Raw genomic sequence first — 10,383 nt, 5'->3', positions numbered from 1 at the left:
TCAAGTGCAGGCAGGGAAGAGAGAGGGAGAGAGAGAAGCATAAGCAGGCTCCTTCCCAGTGTGAAGCCCGATACAGGGCTCCATCTCAGGACTCTGAGATCATTACCCAAGCTGCAATAAAGAGTCAGATGTTGAACAGACTGAGCCACCCAGGTTCCCCTAAAGCTTTCCAAGGAATCTTAGTAAATTATAAGATTCTCTCTTTTATTGGGCTAAAACTGGTTAAATATTTTAACAGAGTGTACTGAAAGAATATGGTCAAAGCATTATTGGTGTGTCACACAGATTCTTAAAATGTTATCTATTTTTAGATAAAAAGAAATCCCAATAAACACATAAAAGAGACAAACCACCTGGTGTAATGATAGAATTGACAACTTACAATTTTCCAATAAAATACATTTCATTGCGTTGTGACATATTTTTAACTTCTTTTATACTATCAATACACAGTGCCATTCACATTCTGTCCTTGTGTGTGTGTGTTTCATCATTTTGGTTTAGAAGCTTAAGATACATCTTTTAAATTACTGTGTGTAATACCACATGCAATATTAAACTTCCCATTCATACTTTAGTTTTGATATTCAGGTGCAATTGTTTGTATGTGCTTAATGCCAGATAAATATTATTCTATATTTTATTTTTACACAATAATTATTTTGCATATTGTATTGGAACTTAATCTGTTTTTATTGGTTTATAAAAAGTACAAACACATTAGGACACTATAATATTTATTATCTCAAATCAATACCATATTCTTATGGCCTTTCTTTGGGTATTTACATTTTATATGAAGCTTTACATTTTCATTACTGATTTTTCAAGTCAGTAATGATTATAATAGCAATTAATATCTATTGCATCTTTATTACGTTCTTTATTGCATCTTTACTAAGTTTTATATATATTATTCCACTTAATCCTTACAACAAACATTATAAGTATTCTTATTTTCCCTACTTAAGGATGAGAGGACTAAAGCACAGAGAGGCCCACGGTCACACAGATACTGAGGGGCAGAACCAAGACACAATGTCTACCTCTACAGCTTGATCTCTTACCCATTGGACTAGGCTGCCTCAGTAACAGAGGAATTAACACATCATCTTTCTATGCATGGAAAAACTCCAAGATGAAAAAATAAACATAGCAGACCCCCCTATTCATGGCATTGCTTTCCAGAGTTTCAGTTACCCCCAGTCAACTGTGATCCAGAAGTAGATGATCCTCCTTCTGATGTGTCACCATAAGATCGGTAGTAGCCTAACACTACATCACAACGACACCATCATTCTCCTCACTCCATGTTATCATGCTGGCGTTTTGTCATCTCACTTTATTACAAGAAAAAGAAAGGTTGGGGCAGCCCAGGTGGCTCAGCAGTTTAGCGCTGCCTTCAGCCCAGGGCATAGCCCTGGAGACCCAGGATAGAATCCCATGTTGGGCTCCCTGCATGGAGCCTGCTTCTCCCTCTGCCTGTGTCTCTGCCTCTCTCTCTCTCTCTTTCCCTGTGTCTCTCATGAATAAATAAATAAAATCTTTAAAAAAAGAAAAAGAAGGGTAAATATAGTACAATAAGATATTTTGAGAGACTGTATGCACATAACATTTTTATAGTATATTATTATAATTGTTCTGTTTTACTAACAGTTGTTTTGTTAATCTCTTACCATGCCTAATTTACAAATTAAATTTCATCATAGGTACATATGTATAGGAAAAAACAGTGTATACAGGGCTTGGTACTATTCATGGTTTTAGGCATCCCCTGTTGGTCTTAGAACATATCCCGCTACACATAAGTGGACTACCATGGTTCCTCCAGCATAACATACTACACAGAACTGGAGTCTGAAGATATGTCATAAAACTTTTTACATATTATTCTTCTGGAAAGACAATGTGTTTACTAATAAAGTGATTAATTATCAAATTTTCATGAGAAAATAGCTTTCAAATCTTTATGAAAGTCTGAATGAAACACAGGGATGCATATAAAAGACCTATGAACTTCAGTTTCTATTTGTAATCCTGAACCCAGAGTTCACTGATTCTTATCAGATTGTTTTTTTAAAAAAATGTGTAGGGACATTTGTTCTTTTGCTTTTCTTGCCTTCTTTCCTGGAAGGTAATACTGTCCTCATTGCTGTTAATCAAGAACCCTAGTTCGCTCTTACACCAAGTACGTGGCACTTGGTGGTCAATAAGAATATCCCAACTCACAAAGCAAGAACCAAGACTAGACACACAATCTCAGCATAGCCTGATTTTTCTGATTCCCTATCATGTCAAGCGTCTCCCTGCCTCAGAGACTTTGCACTTCTATTTCCCTCCATCTATACATTTCTTTCCTCAGGTATTCCTAGAGTTTTCCTCTAATCACTTCCTTTTTAGTCATTTAAATGTCATTTGAATTTTCTACACAAAGGGAACTTACAGGATCATTAAGTCTAAATGAGTTCCTATACTTCCCACATACAATTTATGACTTTGGTTCATTTTATTTCCTTCACAGAACTTAGTACTATTTGGCATTGTGTGTCTCCTTTTACTAGAGCACACACACATCTGTGAGTGTGAGTGAAAAGGACTTTTTGTTTGTCTCCATATTCCCAGCACAATAAACAATAGGCTGGCCTATAAGAGCTGCTCAGGAAATATTTGTGGAAAGGTCAAATATGAGGCAACAGATTTTTTTCTTAGTGTGAGTTAGTGCTTAGATTTCTATCAATTCTAAGCAATGTAGAAACACAAAAAGTATGAGAAACAAGGGATGAACATGACACTTAGGAAATGAGTACACATACATATAAGAAGCTAAAGTAAGTAGTAATAGTATAATAGTATACCTTGAAAAGGTGCTAGGAACTGGAGAAGGATGGGATCTTATTAAATGGCATACTTGGAATTTCCTTCTGGTGGGTACACAACTAAATCTGGATCCAAAATGGTGGAAAAGTTTTTGATGGTGAATGAAGGGAGAGAACAGCTCAATCTAAGGAGACAAAGTGCAGCTGAGCCTAATTTGTGTGTGGGGTTGCAAGGAGCGTAACACAGTCTAGTGAAGAGTTCATCTGGGGCATTGAGAAAAAAAAGTTGATGACATCAGGTTCTAAATTAGAAAATAGAGTCATAAATTAGAAATATTTAGTTTTTATATTATTTACGTTGAAGATTTTTTCATATGGCAAAGATCCCATGATACATATTTTAGGGAAACTAATCTAGCATTAATATGCAGAATAATTATAAGAGGAAGGAGGTCAGAAAACCTGTGCTGAGGCTCATATGGGAATTGGTGAATCTCTTAGAAGGGTGGTGGTGAGGATTGTACACAGAGAGCAGGAAAGATAGCTCATTCAAATTGAATGCTCAATGTAAGAAATGAGGAAAAACAGAGTCAGGAGTACTCCTGAATTCCTATTTTTGAAGAAATGGGAAAAGATGAGACCAATGATGGAAATACACAACTTGGAGGCAGATCAAATTTGGGGATAATTATGAATTTGGTTTTGAATCTAAGGTAATAGTAACATGAGTAAGTAGAAAGTTTCTTATGGCAATTCTCAATCCAGTGGCTTAAGTGAATGGTCAAGATAAGAGTGATAGACTCGGTGGTCAACAAGGTATCTAGTGCTATCTTATCTGTTAGACACTGTAGTGTCTAGACACCCATAGTGCCTGGGGCTCATGACACTCTTAAATAACCACCACCATGTTTTATTTATTTATTGTTTGATCAGAAGGAAAAAAACACTTTTAGCTCAAAAAGTGTTGTATCATACTAATGATATAATCATGTAAAATGTACCTTAATATTTTGTTTTATGGAAGAAGGGGCATGTGAAGACAAAGGTGCCTAGGCCCCATAAAATCATGATGACATTTTTTTAGATTTAACCATAATAGTGAAAATGAATTATTAGGTAGTGAGCAAAAGTCAAAGACTGAGTCTCACAGCAATGGTTCCTAAGATTTGTTCTTCCCTCTGTATACACATCCGCATATATGACACACCTGTGAGTGTGAATGGTTGTGTGTGGCATGAAGAGTAAGATCTCACTAAATAGATGCTGAGTACCTGGGATGTAAACTTGCCAGCAAGGACCACGGTAACTACATTTTATTCAGATCATGGTGACGTGGCACATATCCTGTAGCCAACTCTCCATACGTGGACTCTATCAATTCCCTTAGTCCCTCCTTAAGGGGTCAATTTAAAAGCAATAGAAAAGAGGGGTGAATTTAGCTTTTATAAACCATTTTTCTTTGTTTAAAGCCAGCATTTGTCACTTTTTGAAACAGAAAAATAAATTACATAAAAACAATTATTATAATGGTTTTAAATATGAACACAAGGAATAAAAGAATGCAGCATTCACTTGAGAATACTAATGCAAAATTAATGGTATTTTATCATTTAAGAATGGTAAGGACCCTTCCTTCATATTTCTCATTAGCTACATGATTCCTCAAGTCTCCAAACTGAGCACTTAAGGTAACATAAGGATGTAAAATATATTCTCAAGGCTCATTGTCCCAACTCTATTAGTGATTTAAGGAAATTTAAAAAGAACAAATGTTATGCATCATTCATATTTTCCAAGTATTTTCCCAAAAATTTTCTATCTTGGATTCTTGTCATGTCAAACATCAAAGATTTGCTTTAAATTGTGTTCCTGAGAAGATGTATTTAAAATTTACCTAAAATTAGGTTGACCACAAATTATTGCTGTTCTTTTTAAATTCATTTCTAAAACTGTGTTCCTTGCATTCCTAGACAAACTTTGCTAAAGGAATGACTACAGTTCTTTAACACTGCAAATAATAGAGTTGACTGTGTATTTGAGCAGGTTGACAGCTTCACATAGCAAACTCACCCTAAATTCTGAAAACAAACCTTACAGACAGTTGGCTGACAATGGTTGAGATGACAACAGAAATAATTTCCAGCAGCAACAAAACCAGACTTAAGTTAGTACACACAACAGTACAAGCCTTTTCTTTTTAAATGATATAAAAAAAGGAACACAATCAAAGGAGAAGGAGGCAACATGCCCATTAGGTATGGCACAAAGTTTCGACCTATTGCAGTAAATTATTTACAAAATCAAGTTACAGTGTGTCTTTTGTCCCTACCAGCAGGTGCAACTATTAAGCAGGAAACATTCAAATATAATATGGCCTTGAGGGGGAAAATAAATAGATGGTTTCTTTTCCCTTCCATTACAAATGTCCAACATCAGTATGATAATTTAAAAATTCAATTTCATTTGCCAGGAAAAATTAGTCATTTATTTGGAGCCTTGAAATCACTGAACTCTGAATGTTTATGTGCATTGGAATCTTACCTTGCACATTTACTTAAAGGAAATGCCTTTTTCATCCTCTACTCTCATTCTATTATTAGTTTCTCTTCAAGTCTTCAGCAGAAGCTTATGAGTGTAAGTTTTAGGTAAGTGGAATCAGCTATACATTTACTTTCTAATAAGGTGACCTATCCAGGTATATGCTACAAGCTGCCTTGTTTTAGTGAAAAATGACCAGAGTTCAGTCCAAATGTGGCATCATAATGTGAGAGAGTGCTGGACTTGGCCTTGATGTGCTCGACCTGGTAGATGAATAATAAAGCAGTGAATATGGAAAGTGCACAGTGTGCAAACAGTTCGTTGGGAGAGTTTGTAGAGCACAAAAAGGAGACTGAGGAACCCAGAAAGCAAAGGTTTCAGGAGCAGAAAGGCAAGTGAGACATAGCTGTGAAAGTGGCAGGGCAGAAACCAGCAATGAACAATAGTTTACAAGCTGACTTAATAAAGTCATCAGCAGTAGCAAATGTTAAGAATTGACCTCCTACCTCCACCCCATTGAAGATGGTGATTAGAAGAGAAGTTTCAGAGATAGCGGTATGCTAAGAAGCCAGGCTGCAGAGGATTGAGTGAATATGAAAGGTAGGGTAAATCTGAAGCTCCATCAAGTATCTTAGGTATAAATGGAAGACGTAAGTTAGACCAGTATTTGGGAGAATGAATCTTGAGAGGAAATAGGAAATGATGTTTAAAGGTAACAGACAGTTTAAAGATATGAGGGAAAAAAAGTAATATTTTTCATGAGGTCTGGGAGGGGATGGGAAAAGCTGACCTCTAAAGCTCAGATAATGATACTGCTTATGATGGGGAGGTGCTCTCTATCTCCCAGACACTGAGAAAGAGACAAAGATGTGGGTAAATACAGGTAATTAATTGGCTCTTCGGAAAGGATGGGCAGAGTTTTATCTCATGTTCTCCATGATTTCCTCCACAAAATAGGCAGAATCATTTGCCAAGGGTGAAGAGTCAGGAGTATGGCAAATACCTTAAGTGAAATGGCAAATCTTTGAAAAAGATGCTGATGACTTATAGGCAACTGGAAACCATAATTCTCTAAGGGTGCCTTCCACAGTGCTTCTCTGTGGTGATTCCTTCAAGGGATCAAAGTGGGTAGTAAACTAATCCATAAGTGATTTGGAGAGATAGAATGATAGAAAAACAACTAATTGATGAAATGATGACTCCTTGTGAGAAAATGGGAACACAGGCTAGGAGGGGCACTCTGTGTGTCTTATTGATCTTCACGACCAAAATTGATACAGAAGTTTACATAGCACATGGTTAAAGGCACAATAAAAGATGGAACAATGAAAGATGTCATGAAGTGGCTAATGGAAACAAACGTCTGTCTTGATGACATTAAAATTAATACTACTACTAATGATGATAATAGCAAACATTGATTGAGTGCTTCTTTGTGCCAAGGACTGTTCTAAACAATTTACTTGTATTATCTCTGATATACTGTTACCACAATTTTACAAAGTTCAGAAAGGGTGAATAACTTACTAAAGCCACATAAGTAATAAATGGAGAAAGGAGGACTCCTGAGCTCATGATCTGTGATGGAGTAGGAATAGATGGATAGGGAAGACAATATGAAGATTTGAGGTTCATTCTATGGCTCCATTCTTCCTCTTCTGCTCGTCTCTGACTTAGTGTATCTAGTTCACACCAGAGATCTGATAAAATGTTGAGTTATAATTGAGGGCTTTCACTAGGAAACCAGTGGGTTATGTGTTTTCCTCTATGAAATAATGTAAAATAGACAAAACAGAGAGGCTTTGAAATCTTTTTAATATATACTTTTTTTGATAACCATGATAAAACCTGAAGGAGACAATCAATAATAACTATGGAATGATGACAGCCCTGGTATATGGTCTTTGTTTCTGAAACATTCTGAAACAAAGATAATTTCACTCAGGGTGAGTCTGGCCTAGATTCTCCATGACCCTATAAATTTACTTACACTTCTCAGACTCTCAGATTTCTAGTAGATATATCATGGATTAGGATGTTGCTCAATCTCATTGACTTATTATAAGGTAGAATTTTACTTAAAAATATAAAGCAGGGTTTCACAATTTCTTTTGAAACACATGCTCTATTTTAGTAAACACAAACACCACATGTCCTGCTTTAATGTTACTGGGGAAAATGATGAAATACTGTGAAAAAAAATCGGAGTTCTAGGCAAAGCGTTGCTTTATTTGTAAATTATAGGCTGGTTCCCACCCTTGCCAATCTTGAGTATCAAGGTCTTAAACATTTGAAGTTCTAGTAACTTATGAAATTGAGGTAAAGTTATACTTAAAATATTATGCATATAAAGTTGCCTATAAATATCCTTGGCATTTTCAGCAGAGATACTTTTACTTTGATCAACTCTAGATCCTTGAGATCTGAAACACATTAACATGTTTTCTTTACCCAAATTGTCTTCAGTTTTAATAAGCCATTAATTCAAACTGAAATCTGAAAATTTAAGTTATGGGGAATTAAATTACAAAAGATTTAATTAGAATATCTTAACAGGTAAGCAATCAACATTCCATCATAAAACCGTCTATATTAATTTAATTTTTCTACAATATTTTCATCATATCTGCAAAACTTCGTAAAACAAAACCACTTAAAAATTCAACAAATATGTTCAAATGTTAAATCTGCTGGTAAAAATAGTAGATGTAATAGATCTTTTTTCTTGAATATTAGCTTCTAGAAAGCAGCAAATAAATATCAAAGCTTTCTAATCAAATATAAGGTTTTATGGGAATGTTTTTGAACGCCATATATGGAAAATTTATTGGAGAAAAGCAAAATGAAGCAAATAAATGAACAAGAGTTATATTTCACTTGTCACTACATTCAAACACCATTTGGGCAGCACGGTAGCTAACTAAGCCTTAGTTCGAAGAAATAGCCTAAATATTTTATTTTAAACTATAAAATAATCATAACTTGATATTATAATATTGTATTAGATCATGTTTTCTAAAGAAGAGAGGAGAAAAGAATTGTCCATGTTTTGGGATAGCCCTGAAAATAAGAATCCACACATATGTTTAAAGTCTAAAAAAATCAGGTGACTCTCATCTGCTTCTTTTTACTACTTCATTTATGTGTGGTGTTCATGGGAAACAATTTCTGGCAACATTACAAATCATTTTTTTAAATTTAATTTTAAAAGGGTTTATTTTTTATTATAAAAATAACGCAGGCTTATTTTAGAAAAAATGGAAAACTCATTAAAATAAGACAAAACAATAACCGAAGTCCTTCCCAGATAGAACTATTGCTAGAATCCTGATATATTTTCTTCAATGTTCTTCAAAACTTTAGTTCAATTATGGCATTTTTGTCTTTGCCTTTTTGTTGTTTTAATTTTATGTATTCTATTTTGTTATGATTGTTATGGATTAAAAAAAAGAACAACACTAGATCCCCCAGAGGTCTAAACTAGGCAAGGATAAAATAGTAAGGAAAGGAATAAGAAAGAATGGGGTAACCATTTGGACAGACTAGGTTTATTCTGACTGATGGTAAACATAAGTTTGTTTGTGATATCAGGGTGAGGGGCTCTGCTCCATGTAGTCATTCACAAACTCATAGAGGCTCAACCTCTTGAAACTTTCTCAGACTCTAAGGCAGGGCAAAAATGAACTCAGAAATCCCCTCAAAAAACTTGATGCTGCCTGAGCCAGAAAGTGACCTGCATCACTACTGTCTGGACTTCCTTGGTAGAACTAGTCATGTGGTCTTCCCTCATTGCAAGGGGGCTGAGAAACGTAGGGGAGCAAATAGAATATTTGGTGGGTATCGCATTCTCTAACAGAAACAAAAGATTTATAGGTTTGTGCACATGCATGAGTTCAATTTAAGTTCCAGGTTAGCAGATTTTTCCAACTGCTTGGATGTCTCAACTTCTTTTTTGGAACGCCAATCACGTTTACTGTCTTAGTAGAATTTCTAAAAATTATGTACATAATTATATATTTTCTTAATTTTTACTTAACTGCTTCATTTGTTTTCCTCTACAGATTTGTGTGCACAGAATAAGTGTGAGGCAACATTTATTCCATAAACATTGTTCTGTAACTCAAATGTTGCTGCCAACAGAGGCTGAGGATTCCTGAAATATGAGCTGTGTTTTGATATATTAATGGTATATCTTGACAAACATGGTATCTTATATTTTGCCACTACTTTGCTGGAAGCACATCACTCACCTGCCCATATTCAGTGGTTTCCCATTCCTAAAGGATAGAATCCAAGCTCGTTAACATGACGTATAAAATTCTCCAATATTCTCCTCTTGCTTAACATTCTATTCGACCCCTGCCTGACATATTATGCTGTGCCAGCACTTTTAGTTTCCTCAATATATCACACTGCTTTTTCTTTCAGTGTTTTTGCTTAAATAGTCTTTGCATGGACCATACTTTTGAATGCCAATCTTTTTTTCAGAACACACCAACATTTCCTGGTGAATTCCTAGTCATTGCCCTAGACTCAGCTCAGATATCTTTTCCCAGCCTGGGCAAGTCGGAATAACTTCCTGTCTTCTATGTTCAAATAATATCCTGCCCATGTCTCCATCTTTAGACTCCTAGTCATAATGATCTCTTACTCTGGTAGATTGTCCCTTCGAACTAGCTTTTACAGGCCAGGAACTAGGGCTAATTCATCTTTGGGCCCTTGTGCCTATCATAATAATTAATTTATGTCTTTGAAGATTGAATAATTGGAAAAAATAGGTGGAACACTCTGAAAATCTTTTCCTTTTTCTTTTACATAGTCCCTGAAGTATACTCTTCAAACCCTTCTCTCTGTCTGATTTATTTTATTAATTCCATATGGGCTTTTCCAAAGTTGGAGGTTATAGACAACATTAATTCAGAATGATTTTAAATAGGAGGAAATTTTGTACCATGTTTCAAGGGTTGCTTTCTGCACCCTGATACAGAGGGGTCAGTTCACTTTAAAGTGTGCCTCAGATAGGCACATT

The sequence above is a fragment of the Canis aureus genome, chromosome 25 (assembly GCF_053574225.1).
Source record: "Canis aureus isolate CA01 chromosome 25, VMU_Caureus_v.1.0, whole genome shotgun sequence".
Lineage (NCBI taxonomy): Eukaryota > Metazoa > Chordata > Mammalia > Carnivora > Canidae > Canis > Canis aureus.
This window is presented reverse-complemented; position numbering follows the sequence as displayed.